Raw genomic sequence first — 17,874 nt, forward strand, 5'->3', positions numbered from 1 at the left:
AGTATATTAGAATCATGCAAATACAGTTGGACTGGGGTTTTATTTGTGTGATCATCAAGAATATTTCTAGGCTTGCCATAGGGATGAGAACACAGATGCATAGTGTTTGGAATGTCATAATACTACCAGAAACTGTAGGGGTTATCTGATCAAGTGGTTTTCAGTTCAGTTCAGTCGCTCAGTTGCGTCCGACTCTTTGCGACCCCATGAATCGCAGCACGCCAGGCCTCCCTGTCCATCACCAACTCCCGGAGTTCACTCAGACTCAGGTCCATCGAGTCAGTGATGCCATCCAGCCATCTCATCCTCTGTCGTCCCCTTCTCCTCCTGCCCCCAATCCCTCCCAGCATCAGAATCTTTTCTAGTGAGTCAACTCTTTGCATGAGGAGGCCAAAGTACAGTAAAATCTTTTCTTGAATAGAAATTGTGTCTAGGAGTCTTAATTTTTAAAAATAAAAGGCAGATGATTGAAATGAGAACTGTGGGTCTGAAATTCTGCTGCTTGTTTGGCAGGTTCTATTTGTTGCTGCTGGGAGCTGTTGGTTAATAAACATTAACAGGGACTGAGTGTTCATTCTGGTCCAGGTACTGAAACACTTGACATGCATGATTTCATAGTTGGAAAGCTGCTCATCTAGTTCAGCTTCTGAATTTTATCTCTGAAGCAGCACGCCCACAGAGCTACTATGAGTTGCCCAGGGTCTGAAACTCTTTAGCTCCTCTGGGGTCTGAAACTAGTTTATAGTTATTGTTATTAAAATCCTTTTAGTCATTTGATCTAACAATATGTCTGTGTAGTGTGTTATTTTTCCAAATGTGAAACTAACACAAGTTCATTGCGAAAAAGCAAAAACAAACTTGCGAGAGTATAAAAGGGAAAAAAATATAGTTAACCTCAATATTTAGGGATTAATCATATTTTGGTGTTGATTTGTCTAGTCTCCTTTATAACTTGTTTATTAGAAAATTAATATACATATCATGCCATCTTGTTATGAGTCTTTTATGGTTAACAATATATTCTAAGCATATTCTCTTTTTTCAAAATGTTCTTTGTGAGAATGATTACTTAGTGAAGCTTTATTAAAGTTGAGCAGTTTATTTAATGTTCCCAATATTGGACTTTTTTGATCTCCCCATTTTTGCTATTATAGTCAATGCTTTAATAAGCCGCATATCATTTCTGGAGTACTAACTTCTAGATTTCAAATTACTGGATCGTTTAAAATATATGCTTTGAAATTTATTTTCATATTGATCTTTGGAAGGTGTTGCTAGTTTATAGTTTCACAAGTCAAAAAATATTTTAACTCTTATGTTGGAGTGTAGTTTATTGACAGTGTTGTGTAAGTTTCAGTTGTACAGTAGTGATTCAGTCATACATACACATGTATCTATTCTTTTTCAAATTCTTTTCCCATTAGGATGTTACATAATATTGAGCAGAGTTCCCTGTGCTATACAGCAGGTCTTCCTTGGTTATCCATGTTAAATAACAGTGTGTACATATCAGTCTCAAACTTCCCAACTTTTCTTCCCCGCATTCTTCCCCTCTGCTAAACCATAAATTCAGTCTCTTAACTCTGTAAATCTGCTTCTGTTTTGTAGATAAGTTCATTTGTATCTTTTTTCGTTTTTTTAGATTCTGCATATAAGTGATACCATATATTTCTCTTTGTCTGACTTCACTCAGCGTGACAGTCTCTAGGTCCATCCGTGTTGTTGCAAATGGCATTATTTCATTCTTTTTTATGATTAAAATTCCACTGTATATATGGACCACATCTTTATCCTTTCTTCTGTTGATGGGCTCACAAGTCATTATTAAACTCCCATGAGTTCTGGACAGAGCCATTAAAACAAATAAGTCATTATTTAAATCTGCATTTGTTTGATTGTAGATGAGGCCAAACTTCCTTCTTTATTAGCTATTTCTGTTTTTTTCATTTGTAAATTCCTAGTATTTTTACTTTGCTTATCTTTCTATTTGGATGTTTTTTTCCCTCTCTTAAAATATAAGAGTTCAAGAAGCACATATTCTTTTGACTCACTACTCTGCACCTCCCCACCCTCACAATATTTTAATTTTTCAGTGTGTGTGATGTCTGATTATCCCTTCTTTTATGATGTTGTCAGCCACTGATGACCATTGACACATCCATTAATTCATTAGGTGTTCCAAAATGCTGATATTGTAGTTTTGTCATTTTTTTCTTTTATTTATTTCCTGGAATATGTTGTAAAGAAAAGTGTCCTCATTTCAACTGTTTGGATACATCATGTACAGTTGGTATAGGCAAGTAAATATACATGCTTGATTCTTTACTATTACTTAGCATTTTTGAAATAGTTGATTTTACTAGTTTCTTCAAAAAGGACTAAGGATTAAATCAATAGGTTTAAATATGTTTGTGTATTATTATATTTATTAATGCATAAACTCTTCCATCTGTGGCCAGCAGGAGCTCTTTGAACACAGCTAATAAGAGACAGGGCTCTGCTTTCCACTTGCTCTGACCTCTGGTTTTGCTTTTCACAGGCCACATACAGTCTGTGGAGTTGAGCTGGATGTTCTGAGACGCCTAGAAGAGAGGGGAGGCTCACTGAAGGTTCCTGGGGAGTAGAGTTAACTAACTTGTTGCTAATCAGCACAACAGATGCATGCCAGGGATACAGTAGTGACCGTGAATAATTAATTTCAGATAAATGCTCTGGAGAATATGAGATAGGGGGATATGTTAGAGAATTTACTGGCTTAGGCATCAGTGAACAGAACAGTTTTTAGCTGTTCTGCACCTGGAGTCTGTAAGATAGAATCTTGCCTTTTATGACCCCAAAATAAACCATGGAGTCATTGAGTGGGGCTGTGTTATTATGATTTTGAGTAGAGAAGGAACCGTCTCCTGAAAGAGCAGTTGAAAATTGAGCTTAGAAATGTGTGTTTAAAGCTTTAAGGTGGATTTAAATTTATTAAGATTTGGGAGACTATGTACTTCTATTAATAATTCCTCAATAATTCCTCTAATTACATGTGGTAAAAGTAATTCTGTAGTTAAAATTGCAGCCTGTCCTCCAGTGATACCTCAGGAGAGAAATCTCTTGACTGTAAAGTAAAAGCCTCCATATTTACAGTCTAAGTTTTGTAGTCTTTGAAGAACTAACTTTTTGACTTTCTTTCCTGAGGTAATGGCTGTTAGAATTTACTGGAGGCTAGGAGAAGGGCATGGTACTATCTTCTTTTGGGAAAGCACTTCAGTTACAAATTTGAACATGTTACCGTTTTGGTGGAAGCACTGTTCATTGAGGTTTTAAAAATCCGTACCATGATTCACTGTATGAAGCCTGGATACATGCTACTTCTAACAAGGATTTCACTCTTCAAGGTAGGGGGACTTGGCAAGATCATCATCAGTATCATGGATATACCTGAATGAGTAGACAAGGGCTCAATGAATATTTTAAGGAAGCTACTTTAACCTTGCTAAAGTAGATGATGAAGTTCACCCCTTTTCACTGTCTTTTTTATTTTTTTTAAAGATTATTTATTGATTTGGCTGCGTGGAGTCTTCGTTGCATCATGTGGGCTCTAGTTCCCTGACCAGGGATTGAACCTTGGCCCCCTGCATTGGGAGCTCAGAGGCTTAGCCACCAGGGAAGTCCCTCACTGTCTTTTTTTGTTTATACTTTGCCCATTTAAAAGAAAACTAAAATTCTTGAACTTTCATTCCTGCCTATCCCATGGGTATTACTCTCCTTCTCTTAAATTGTCTCAGGAAGAATAATCCGATGGATGCTTTTTACAGTATTAATGTTTTGGTTCTTATATTGGGGGTCCAGTCTTTGCCTTATGATTGTGCTGTTTAACTTGCACACATATATGTATTCTTTTATATACTGCATATGTTGCATATTTTTTAAAGTATAAGTTCTTTATTTACAGTCTCCATATTCTTTTTTTTTAAGGCTTTTTGTTTGTTTGTTTTAAATATTTATTTATTTGGCTGCACCAAGGTCATAGTTGCAGCATGTGGGATCTAGTTCCCTGACCAGGGATTGAACTTAGGTTCCCTGCACTGGGAGCCTGGAGTCTTGACCACTGGACTACCAGGGAAGTCCCAACAGTCTCCTTATTCATTGATCTGCTTCTCCTCCCTTCCATTCTAGTTGTTTTCTATTATTCGCAGGATGTGGACCTACTCATGTGGATGACTCGCACAGTATTATGTAATGGCGAGGTTAGCAAAGTCAGACGGCCTTCCATCCGGAAGTTGAAGGTGGTGATGCTCTCTCTTTTGCCTGGAGTCATTGTGAAGCACACATGAGAGATTTTTGCAAACTGTAAAGGGCCATACAGATGTAAGGGCTTTGATAGTCCTATTGGTATAGCTGCAGCAAGGCTTTGACTTGGCTAGAGAAACACAAGTAGTAGTCTTACTTGGTTGGAACATGAGAATGTTTGATTGTTTCAGCGATTGGGAGCTCTCTGAAATAGACTGTGTACTCCTCTATCACTTGAGATTTTTCGTCCTGCCTCCTGCTTATCTTGTCTTGAGCTGTCACTGTGATTAGGTCCGTGTGTCATGCGCGCGCACACACACCCTGTGTCCGACCAGGAGAACTTGCTTCCTTGAGGGTTGCCTTTTCCTAGCCTTCCCCTTCCTTTTTTTCTGTTTCTGTTGCTTCTCTCTGAGCTGCCTGACACCTGGTAGCTGGCCTTTTGTATTCCTTGGTCATTTAGAGATTGTGTGCTCTTGCTTTGCCTTGGCTGGGTGAACAGGGTGTCTCCTAATGTTTGGACTTTCCATTCTGTTTTTGTGGTAACTTGAAACAGTTTCTTCATGTCCCGCCCTTGTCTTTCTCTTGCTACCTCCCTTGCTTTTTCTTTTTTTAACCCTTTCTCCTAATATCTGCTGCTGCTACTGCTGCTAAGTCGCTCAGTCATGTCCGACTCTGTGCGACCCCATAGACGGCAGCCCACCAGGCTCCTCTGTCCCTGGGATTCTCCAGGCAAGAACACTGGAGTGGGTTGCCATTTCCTTCTCCTAATATCACAGCTCATTAAACTTGACAGTAACTAGAACAGCTCCTGAGCACAAGCACCAGTGGAAATAAAAAGGCTGAGGTTGTGTCTGGGGTGTGCAGTAGTTAGGGCCCTGGCTCTAGCACAGGGATAACAGGCTAGAATAAAAAAGGAAAATTGATAGGAAGATAGAAGAAGAGCTTAACGGAGATGAGGAACAGCAGTGCAGTAAGTCTGTGGCATTGGACAAGATAAAACAGAGCAGCTGGTAGGTCAGTGAGGTGGGTGCTAGGCTGTGGACACACGCTGTGGGGGCCTGGTAGCGCCGGGGGGCGCCAGGGCGCACATGCCGCAGAGCTGCGCCCACACCGCCTGCACTCTGCTGTTCCCTCGAGTAGAAGGGAACGAGAATGTGTTAACCTAAAACTGATAACTCGCAAAGGTGGAAATGGGGGAAATCTCATTTGACTAGTGTTTTGCTTTCATTGTTTTATATGGCATTGTAGGTTCAAAAGAATAGCTTCTTGTTTTAAACAAAATATCCTGATTGAAGTATAATTCACACAGGATAAAATTAATCCATTATAAGTGTGTAATTTAGTGGATTTTCGTATCTCATCTAGTGCCACCATCACTATGGTCTAATTCCAGAACATTCTCATCACCCCATAAAGAAACCCATACCCGTTAGCAGTTGCTCCTCTCAGCTTCTGGCAACTACCAGTCTACTTTCTATCTGTATGGATTTGCCTATTTTGGACAGCCCATACAATATGTGACCCTTGTGTCTGGCTTCTTTCACTTAGGGTAGTGTTTTTAAGGTTTTCCTACTTTGTAGCATGTATCAGTACTTTATTCCTTTAAAAACTGAAAAAGCATTGCAAAAATACATAAGATTTTCCATCTTAACCATTTTTAAGTGTGCAGTTAAGTACATTCACTTTGGTGTATAACCAGTCTCTAGAATTCTTTTCATCTTATAAAACTGAAACTCTGTACCTGTTAAACAACAATTTCCCATTCCCTCTCCCCAAACTCTGGCAACCACTATTCTACTTTTTGTTTCTACAAATTTGATTACTCCAGTTATCTGATACAGGGTAGAATCATGCAGTATTTGACTATTTGTGACTGGCCTATTTCGCTTAGCATAATGTCCTCAAGGTTCCATGTGGTAGCTTGTGTCAGACTTCATTCTTATGACTGAACAATATTCCATGGTATATGTACACACCACACTTTGTTGATGCAGACTTGGGTTATTCATACTTTTTGTCTGTTGCAAATAGTGCTGCTGTAAACATTTATGTACAAGTATTTGTTTGAGTAGCTGTTTTCAGGTCTTTGGTGGTATACACCTAGGAAAGGAATTTCTGGGTCATGGGATAATTCTGTGTTTAACTTTTTGAGGAACTGCCACACTGTTTTTTTCATAGTGATTAAACCATTTTACATTCCCACAAGCAATGTACAAGAGTTCCAATTTCTCCACATCTTTTATAACACTTATTTTACCGATTTTTGATAGTTAGCTTAATAGGTGTGAAGGAATATCTTGTTTTTATTTTCATTCTTCTAATGACTAGTGATGTTAATCATCTTTGCATATGCTTATTGGCCATTTTTATATCTGTTTTGCAGAAATGTCTGTTGCTCGTGTTTTAATTGGGTTGTTTTTGTGCTGAGTTGTAGGAGTTATTCTGGGTGGTAGTCCCTTATCAGATAGATGATTTGCAAATATTTTTTTCCCATTTTATAGGTTGTCTTTTCACCTTCTTGATAATAATTCTTTGCACAAAATAGCTCTTCACTTCTGGAAGATTTTTTTTGTCAACTAAGACAGTTAGGTAGGGTTATACTATGTACACAGCCAACCCTTTCCTAGTTTGTGGTTTCTCTGGTGGAAAAGAATAAAAAGTGTTTCTCTTTCTATTCTGTGCTATGTGAAAAGGATGAAGCAGTTGACATAAATATTGTGTGTTTGTGGAAAGGTGGGTTTGGCTTTTTAAACTGACACATAACTTAGTTTTTTTATGCTCCATTTCATTCCACAGAAGGTTTGAGAAAGCTTATAATGGATAAGACAAAATAGAGAAGTCTAAGCAGAAAAAAATTAGAATCAAAGGAAGACTAAGTAGATTAAAGACTGGACAGAGGAATGTCTTTGGATATTTCTAGATGGAAAGAAAATGCATAGCAGTTGGTGTAGGATTATGGGTGATACGAAGTCTTTTTCACTGTATGTGATGGTTTTTATTTTTTCCCAACTTAATATACATTAAAAGGGATAACGTTTTACTACATTATTATTAAAATTCTGAACACATTTTTCAGACTTGCTGCCTTCTTTGCACTGATACATGATCCATCTTCATGGTTTTATCTGCTTCCTGCATTTGTGTTCAGTTCATCCCTCTTCCCTGAACTTCAGTTGGCTTAACTGCTCAGGAACCACCACCACCACCACCTCAGCCCCCTCCCCAAATCCTGTCTGAGTCATGGACCAGCAGGTCTCATGGACCCAGCAGGTCTGAGATGTTCCAGTTTTATTTTCCTAGCCTGACACTTTACATTTCTTTGCATCCGAAGTGTCAAGCTGCAGCCTGGCTTCTCTGCCTTTTTCCTGTTCAGCTCAGTCCTTCTAGCCAAATAGCCCCGGGGAAGAAGACTTCCCTGACCTCTATGGACTATTTCTCTTGCAGACTCAGGCGTCTTTTCTCACTGCTTCATGTCGTCTGCCTGCTCTGTTATTGCGCTGACCACAGCGTCCATGGTGTCATGTCCGTGTGCTGTTCTCCTCTACTGACTGAGACTCAGTGGTTGTCCCCATGCCTAGCAGAGTATGCGGTGCAAGGTTGGCACCATGGAGCCATGCCTGTCTATTAAATGAGTAAGTAAGACTTACACTATCATGTGGAGAAGGAAATGGCAACCCACTCCAGTATTCTTGCCCAGAGAATCCTGTGGACGGAGGAGCCTGGTGGGCTGCTGTCCATGGGATCTCACAGAGTCGAACACGACTGAAGCGACTTAGCAGCAGTAGCAGCAACACTATCATGAGGTGAAAAATGGTGCTTGTGGGTTGGATCACACCTGTGGATGTGTTCACGTGCCTGGCAATGCTTGGAAGCTTGAGATATTTCACATAAAAATTCCTTATTTCTGTATTCTGAAAAAATGAGACTTTCTGGCCTGTGCCTGCATTCTTTTTTTTTTTTGGGGGGGGCATTGTTTTATGATGGCTGTGCCCTAGACCTAGGTTGTGGTTTGTGCCCCTTTTAGATGGCCTGCCATAGTCCCACCCTGCTCATCTTACAAGAGGCCTGGCTGTCCCCTTAAGACATTTGGGCTTAGAGCTCTGATCTAGTGGATAGATGGATGCTATAGAACCAGATTTCTTTACATCTGTCTCTGGTTGGCCTATTGGTAGAAAACAATTTACTGGTAGAAGGTGGACAGCAGTTATTTGAAGTTTTGGTCTTTGGCATGTTTCTTCAGTTTTATACTTCTTTGAGTTGGTTAAGGATACTGCCTAAAACTTTGATATATACATATACAACTAAAACAAAGTGCTGACGAATTGAATTTCCAAGGACATTAGCAGAATAACTGTGCTAATGACACAAGCTTGAATAAAATGAAGTGTTTTGCTACTGGGAAAGTTTATCATTCTGAAGTTCCTAAATTCCTCTAAAACTTTTGATATGTAATCTGTACGCTGCTCTGTGGCTTTTTGGTTAAACTTTTCTTACGTTCAGGAAATATTTATGGACTTTCCTGGAAATATCTTTAATTTATGAAATTAGAGATAGAATTTTGTTATTTATGTTTGGAATTTTAAGACATTAAGTAAATTTTTTTCTCAGTGTGACTATGCAAAATTTATGTGCAACTTTTGGGGAGACGTGGTCAATAATTCTCATTTTTTAATATATATTTTTATAGAGCTGTTAAATGCTGTTTTATTTTCTAATATTTATTTGTTTGGCTGCATTGGGTCTTAATTGTGGCACATGGAATCTTCTTTGCATCATGCGGGATCTTTCTGTGTGGCACATGTACCCTCTAGTTGTGGCTTGTAGACTTAGCAGTAGTGGTGTGCGGGCTCCGGAGCACACGAGCTTCAGTATTAGTGGTTGTGACTCGCTGGTTTAGTTGCTTTGTGGCATGTGAGATCTTAGTTCCCTGACCAGGTATCATACCCGTGTGACCTGCCTTGCAAGGCAGATTCTTGACCACTAAACCACCAGGGAAATCTCCTCTCCTTACATTTTTATAGGAGACTGATCACAAACAAAGTAATGTGGCCTGAGGCAACAGGGCAGTGCTGAAGGGCTTTAAGCAGGGCTGTAGTGGGATCTGTTTGCTGTTTTTGAAACTTGACTGCAGCAGTGATGGGTGGAAGATTCAAGAAGTGTGAGGCATCAGGCGCAGGGTTTCTGGTCGGGGAAGAAATGGTGAGGGCTCCAGCTAGAGGGAGGGAGATTCCTCCTGTTTATTTTTGATGAAGTTTTAAGTAGTTGGGTTAATTTTGCAACTCTTTTTCAGATAAGATGAATGAGTACTGGAAGTAGGTGCCCAACAGTATCCCTTTAATAGCTCCCATGCAGATTGACTAAAAGAAAGGGTGAGATCATCTCATAACTCTCTTGAGGAAAAGATTCTTTTAGTTGAATAAGCAGACACTCATGATTACCCTTTTCTGCCCTCTGATACATTCAAGGTATACACGCCAAGTGCTTTAGACACTCCAGACGGGGTTCTGGTAATAGGAAGTGGTTACTGGTACCAGTCACCAAGCTGCAACCAGCCTAGTAGTTTAAGAGAAGAGATACTGTGTGGATTTCAGTCATGCGATTGGCCATTTCCCCTCTCTTTGCTGCTGTTCCTCAGCTGTACCTGGGGATCCTAAAAATATCTACCTCAAAGCGTAGTTGCAAAGACTAAATAAATGACTACATATTAAGTGTTTACAATAGTGTTGTAAGTAGAAATATTATCATAGGAATTATGTTAAAAACAGACAAATACTGTTGGGTTGCATTACAGCCTTTTAGTTGGTCATCGGAATGAAGATTAACGTCCATACAGTTAGAGGTTTGTACGTGTCACCATCCATTAAGGTAACCACCTCCTTCACCTGTTGATTGCTCTTGAAGTTCTAGTAATACAGCACTTTCCATATAAACAAGATGAACATTTTACACGTGAAAGCAGCCAGCATGCCCTGGAATGGGTTTTCGAGAGCCCTGCCACAGCATAGCCCTGTGAGTGATTCTGAGGGGGAGTGGAAGGAGTACTCAGGTGCCATCTCAATCTGTTTCACAGTTAGTTGTTACTGAAAGGCCAGGGCTTGTTTCCTGCATATTTTTAAATTACCCTTGATGCAGAATTATTTTTTTATTTTATGAAAACAGTATATAAAGTATTATGACCTTCAGGCGGAGCAAGAAAATCTCTAACCCCTAACTTGTAACTGTGGGACATATTCAGGTGATAAGCCCACAACTTTTAACAGTGAAGCTGTTGACTGATATGTATTAAGGCCTTCTATTTGCCAAATGCTTTCACATGCATTATTTTGTGTCATCCTTACTGCAATTTTTAGATAGGTATTCTTATTATATTCTGTTTTTGTAGATGATGATTAGGGATAGTAAGTAAGTTGAATTTTAGGAGCTGTCATTCAAGTCCAGGCAGTTGGCCCATATTCTTAATCATCACTGTATATACCCTTCATTGTTAAAATATTATCACAACTATAAAAAATAAAGCATTCTGATTATATTTATAGTCAAATACAGAATATTTAGAAATGTAGAATAAAGGGAAAACCTCATAGACTTACCACTTAAACAATGACTTTGAATATAAATTTGATAGCTTACAGTCAATGATGTCTGATTTGTGATCTCCAAAGAAGATTTAGCTTCAGGACCAGGGACCAGGCTTGATCACTCAAGAGCTTTGTTGTAACAGAGTTTTATTAAAGTGAAAGAGGACATTGGAAAGCTTCTGACATAGACATCAGAAGGGGGATGGAGAGTTCCCCCCTTGCTAGTCTTAGCAAGGGAATTAGATACTTTTTAAATTGGTTATTACAATAAGTCAAAAGAAGGTCTCAAGGTCTTACTAGACTCACTCCCACAATTTACATTTAAAGATGACAGGATTAGAACTAACAATAGAAAGATCTTACCAGACACACTCCCATAATATACATTTTAAGATAACAGGATTCAGTTCAGTTCAGTCGCATCCGACTCTTTGTGACCCCATGATGCACAGCATGCCAGGCCTCCCTGTCCATCACCAGCTCCCGGAGTTCACGCAAACTCATGTCCATCGAGTCTGTGATGCCATCCAGCCATCTCATCCTCTGTCGTCCTCTTCTCCTCCTGCCCTCAATCCCTCTCAGCATTAGGGTCTTTTCCAATGTGTCAGCTCTTCTCATGAGGTGGCCAAAGTATTGGAGTTTCAGCTTCAGCATCAGTCCTTCCAATGAACACCCAGGACTGATCTCCTTTAGAATGGATTAGTTGGATCTCCTTGCAGTCCAAGGGACTCTCAAGAGTCTTCTCCAACACCACAGTTCAAAAGCATCAATTCTTCGGCTTTCAGCTTTCTTTATAGTCCAACTCTCACATCCATACGTTACCACTGGTAAAACCATAGCCTTGACTAGATGGACCTTTGTTGGCAAAGTAATGTGTCTGCTTTTGAATATGTTATCTAGGTTTATCATAACTTTCCTTCCAAGGAGTAAGTGTCTTTTAATTTCATGGCTGCAATCACCATCTGCAGTGATTTTGGAGCCCCAAAAATAAAGTCTGACACTGTTTCCACTGTTTCCCCATCTATCTGCCATGAAGTGATGGGACCGGACGCCATGATCTTAGTTTTTTGAATGTTGAGCTTTAAGGCAACTTTTTCACTCTCCTCTTTCATCAAGAGGCTTTTAGCTCCTCTTCACTTTCTGCCATAAGGGTGGTGTCATCTGCATATCTGAGGTGATTGATATTTCGTCCGGCAATCTTGATTCCAGCTTGTGCTTCATCCAGCCCAGCGTTTCTCATGATGTCCTCTGTATATAAGTTAAATAAGCAGGGTGGCAATATACAGCCTTGACGCACTCCTTTTCCTATTTGGAACCAGCCTGTTGTTCCATGTCCAGTTCTAACTGTTGCTTCCTGGCCTGCATACAGATTTCTCAAGAGACAGGTCAGGTGGTCTGGTATTCCCATTCAGAATTTTCCACAGTTTCTTGTGATCCACACAGTCAGAGGCTTTAGCATAGTCAATAAAGCAGAAATAGATGTTTTTCTGGAACTCTCTTGCTTTTTCCATGATCCAGCAGATGTTGGCAATTTGATCTCTGGTTCCTCTGCCTTTTCTGAAACCAGCTTGAACATTAGGAAGTTCACGGTTCACGTATTGCTGAAGCCTGGCTTGGAGAATTCTGAGCATTACTTTACTAACATGTGAGATGAGTGCAATTGTGCGGTAGTTTGAGCATTCTTTGGGATTGGAATGAACACTGACCTTTTCCAGTCCTGTGGCCACTGCTGAGTTTTCCAAATTTGCTGACATATTGAGTGCAGCACTTTCACAGCATCATCTTTTAGGATTTGAAATAGCTCCACTGGAATTCCATCACCTCCACTAGCTTTGTTCCTAGTGATGCTTTTTAAGGCCCACTTAACTTCACATTCCAGGATGTCTGGCTCTAGATGAGTGATCACACCATCGTGATTATCTGGGTCATGAAGATCTTTTTTGTACATTTCTTCTGTGTATTCTTGCCACCTCTTCTTAATATCTTCTGTTCTGTTAGGTGCATACCATTTCTGTCCTTTATCGAGCCCATCTTTGCATGAAATGTTCCCTTGGTATCTCTAATTTTCTTGAAGAGATCTCTAGTCTTTCCCATTCTGTTGTTTTCCTCTATTTCTTTGCATTGGTTGCTGAAGAAGGCTTTCTTATCTCTCCTTGCTATTCTTTGGAACCCTGCATTCAGATGCTTATATCTTTCCTTTTCTCCTTTGCTTTTTGCTTCTCTTCTTTTCACAGCTATTTGTAAGGCCTCCCCAGACAGCCATTTTGCTTTTTTGCATTTCTTTTCCATCGCAATGGTCTTGATCCCTGTCTCCTGTACAATGTCACGAACCTCAGTCCATATTCATCGGGCACTTTATCAGATCTAGTCCCTTAAATCTATTTCTCACTTCCACTGTATAATCATAAGGGATTTGATTTAGGTCATACCTGAATGGTCTAGTGGTTTTCCCTACTTTGTTCAATTTAAGTCTGAATTTGGCAATACGGAGTACATGATCTGAACCACAGTCAGCTCCTGGTCTTGTTTTTTCTGACTGTATAGAGCTTCTCCATCTTTGGCTGCAAAGAATATAATCAGTCTGATTTCGGTGTTGACCATCTGGTGGTGTCCATGTGTAGAGTCTTCTCTTGTGTTGTTGGAAGAGAGTGTTTGCTATGACCAGTGCGTTCTCTCAGCAAAACTCTATTAGCCTTTACCCTGCTTCATTCTGTATTCCAAGGCCAAATTTGCCCATCACTCCAGGTGTTTCTTGACTTCCTACTTTTGCATTCCAATCCCCTATAATGAAAAGGACATCTTTTTTGGGTGTTAGTTCTAAAAGATCCTGTAGGTCTTCATAGAACCGTTCAACTTCAGTTTCTTCAGCGTTCCTGGTTGGGGCATAGGCTTGGATTACCGTGATGTTGAATGGTTTGCCTTGGAAACGAACAGAGATCATTCTGTCATTTTTGAGATTGCATCCAAGAACTGCATGTTGGACTCTTTTGTTGACCATGATGGCTACTCCATTTCTTCTGAGGGATTCCTGCCCACAGTAGTAGATATAATGGTCATCTGAGTTAAATTCACCCGTTCCAGTCCATTTTAGTTCGCTGATTCCTAGAATGTCGACGTTTACTCTTGTCATCTCCTGTTTGACCACTTCTGGTTTGCCTTGATTCATGGACCTAATAGTCCAGGTTCCTATGCAATATTGCTCTTTACAGCATCAGACCTTGCTTCTATCACTAGTCATATCCACAACTGGGTATTTTTGTTTTGCTTTGGCTCCAACCCTTCATTCTTTCTGGAGTTATTTCTCCACTCATTTCCAGTAGCATATTGGGCACCTACTGACCTGGGGAATTCCCCTTTCAGTAGCCTATGATTTTTGCCTTTTCATACTGTTCATGGAGTTCTCAAGGCAAGAAAACTGAAGTGGTTTACCCTTTCCTTCTCCAGTGGACCACATTCTGTCAGACCTTTCCACTATCACCCTCCCTTCTTAGGTGGCCTCACACAGCATGGCTTAGTTTCTTTGAGTTAGAGAAGGCTGTGGTCCGTGTGATCAGATTGGCTAGTTTTCTGTGATTATGGTTTCAGTGTGTCTGCCCTCTGATGCCCTCTCGCAACACCTGCCCTCTCACTTGGGTTTCTCTTACCTTGGTTGTGGGGTATCTCTTCACGGCTGCTCCAGCAAAGCACAGCCGCTGCTCCTTACCTTGGACAAGGGGTAGCTCCTCTCAGCCGCCGGCCCTGACCTCGGATGTGGGGTAGCTCCTCTCGGCCTCTCCTGTGCCAACGCAGCCTGGTACTCTCTCTCGGTCACCGCCCCTGACCTTGGGCAAGGGGTAGCTCCTCTTGGCCACGCTTGGCTGCATGGTCCGTCGCAACCGGCGCGCTTCTGCGTGGTCTGTTGTAGCCGGATTAGTCAGACGGTTTTCCAGAAGGAGAAACTGTCTTCAAGGAGGATACATTGATGTTATATAATCCTTACTAAGGAATGTAGAGAAAAAAGTTTGTCCTTTCTTCCTCCTTGAGAATTCCAGACCCCTGTCTCCTCAAGAGCCCCATACCCCTCTCTCCTCCTTGGGAGGAGAGAAGAAGTGCTCCTTGACTTCTTATCAACCTGCCTAGGAATTGACTCACAAATTCATGTAGATTTCTGTGTGGCCTCATATTTACTGATGTTTATTAAAAACTTCTGCAAGACACTGTACTGTAGCATCATACAGGTATGTCTTTGGTATTTATCCTCAAGGAGAGTCTTTTTAATAAAAGTATAATGTAAAAAGTGAGATTTAGGGGCTGCCAGTGGGGCGGCTGAGGGACAGGGTGGGGGCAAGAGTGGCCTCTTTGCCTCATTGTGTCCTATTGCCGCCTGGACACTGTGCTGGCTGCCGGCACCATTAAGATCTGGACTTTGGAGCATGTCTTTGACTACTCATGGGAAATCGTTACAACAGCTGCAATGCAGAAATACCCAAACCCTATGAACCTGAGTGTGATTTGAGTTGATGTCCTGGACAGACACATAGATCCCTCTGAAATGTTGCATTGCCATGCACTTCTCAGCACACAGTGGGGACTGCTTTCCATTGTGAAATTTACTATTGGTGCAGCAAGGACCAAAACATATGCGTAAGAACATTCTATAGTGGATACAATAGAGAAAACAGTGGAACTTAAATCTGTGAATATTTCATTTACAAATAAGGTTTCAGTAGATGAGAGATTTACATACAAACCACATCCTTAAGCCCCAGAAAAAGCTATTTTGACTCAAAAAGCCATAATTACTGTGGAAGGAGTCAGGCTCGCAGTTGCTTTGAAGAGCTGATGGCAAGTACGATATCGTCCAATGCTAATAAAGGCCAAGAAGCAATGGAGTGTTTAATACATAAATTAAATGCTGAAATTGAGGAATTGACAACTTTGGCAAGAGGAAGCATACAGACAGGAATGGCAGCAGCAACATTTGTGGAGAAATGATAATGAAAATTGATATATGACACCTAGTTTCCCAGGTTTCTACAAGCTGACAGTGTATTTATTTGTTATTTAAAAAAATACAACTCTATTTTAGGTAGAATTTTTTTTTTAATAAGCTGAAGAAAAGTTATGTGACTTGATCAAAACAAAGATGTGCAGGGATCAGTTGAAATTAGTTTTTTCTGAAATGAAAAAGTACACTTGGAAATTGGTATTGGCAGATGAAACCTCCTTAAGGGAGAATTTTAAAGCTTTTCATGCATTGGAACTCTATCTCGCTCTGGACCAATCCCAGAACTCTCTGCATATGCACGACCGCTGTGCTGTAGTAAACTTGGGGAGCTTACCTGAGAGAACTCACGTTTAAAGGAGAAACTGTATCATTTAAAAAAAATAAAAATATGTTAATTGTATAAAATAATTTGTTCTGCTGTAAACCACCATTAAAAATCACAGTGTTTTAATTTTGTACTCAGATAACATTTTTGGAGTAAAAATAATCATGAAAGTAATGACTCCAACAAAAGTGAGAAGAAAAAAAGTGAGATTTAAATAATACTTTGAAACAACAGGAGAAAATTAAAAAAAAAAAGAATATGCCTATTGGCAAATGGATGGCACTGCCAGTGAGTGCTGTAAGGGGGTAGGAAGCTTTTCTCATCTTTTTGTTCTTAGTGGTATTTGTAGGAGTCCCAGTCACCAGCTTCATAGACTGAAGTTCTAAAGTAAAGCACTTATTATACATTGGAAGCTGTTTGATTCTTTATGCTTGGTTTTGATTTATCATTTGTTTATCCTTTTTAAAAGATCATTAAAATTTTTTTTTTAACAATAAGACCTTCTTGCATGAAGAAAAGCCTCTTTGTATTCACCATGGCAGATGTAATGACATTTGTACTTCTAAAATTTTCAGAAGTAAGACTACTATAGCACTAAAATTAATTGCTTCAGTTGATCCCCCTTTTCCCTACCGGGGAAATCATGCTTAAGTCTCCCTCCGAGATAGTTCATGATCTCTTTTACATTATATGGTCCAGCCCTTACACTAAAAACCTTTTGAGCTGAGACCTTTTTGTTTCCAGGCCATGTTTAGTTGCACCTGCCTGATATTCAGATCTCTTTTTCCAGTAAGCCTAGAGGGAAAGGCTTATGTTCCTTTTTTCAGAGCTAGAATGGTATGATGATTTGACACCTGACCATTAATTTACATTTGGCATTTCTATAATCACATTGTGTTCCAGCATTTCTTTTTTCAGTATTGTAACTGTTGATACATCTCCCCCTTCTTAGTATTATTTCCTTTTAAATAAATGTTCCTGTGATAGTGTTTTAATTTTAATCCTACATAATTTCTGACTTTGTTCCTCATTTTCTTCTTAAAAGTTGTTTTCTACTTAAGTTAGAGATATATACAATATTAAAAATGCATCACAGCTAGAGACATTTGTAAATGAATGTTTTGGTTAAATGCTTTTCCAGCTGAACGGTGGCATCTTGCCAGCCAGAGGGCGGCAGTTAGCCAGCAGTCTTTCTACATGACTGTTTCTTTTTTTGTCTTTGTTCAGGCAGAGTAGTATCCTGCTTTTTTAAGGGTAGAAAACTCTTCCTCTTTCCTCCATGAGATTTTAAATCAGTGTTTTTTGCTTGGTTTAAAAGAGTTGACCAGATGATTGTGGTGTGGTCTCCTGAGGTTAAAATTTCCATCTAAACAGTTCAGTTCTAGCAGTATGTCATATGTAATAATAATAATTCATAGTTGTTATGAGTTTCATTAATGTTTTGAAACTTTGGTATTTTTGGTAAATATATTTGAAGACAGACTGAGAGTACATAGATAGATGACCTTCTGTGGCCTGATGAAGTCCTTTAAAAGCCTAAAACACTGCCTCTTTTTCTCTCCCTGCAAGCTGAAATCTGACTGTACTGAATTGTCAACTAAAGAAAAGAAATCCGGCACAGTTCTCATCGTTGCCTCTGGCTCTTAAAACTAAATAATATATGGATCTTGGTGAGAAGTATTCTGGTTTTGGGGGGGCTTCTCTTT

General features: G+C 39.8%; 1 protein-coding gene and 1 pseudogene across 7 annotated transcripts in view; both read left to right on the forward strand.

Moving 5' to 3' along the window:
- SRPK2 (SRSF protein kinase 2) overlaps positions 1–17,874 on the forward strand; it is a 243,859-nt gene that overhangs the window by 54,382 nt on the left and 171,603 nt on the right. The gene's annotated exons all lie outside the window — the stretch shown is intronic.
- On the forward strand, positions 9,415–17,088 carry LOC108635863 (annotated as a pseudogene).

Source organism: Capra hircus, chromosome 4, assembly GCF_001704415.2.
Source record: "Capra hircus breed San Clemente chromosome 4, ASM170441v1, whole genome shotgun sequence".
NCBI lineage: Eukaryota > Metazoa > Chordata > Mammalia > Artiodactyla > Bovidae > Capra > Capra hircus.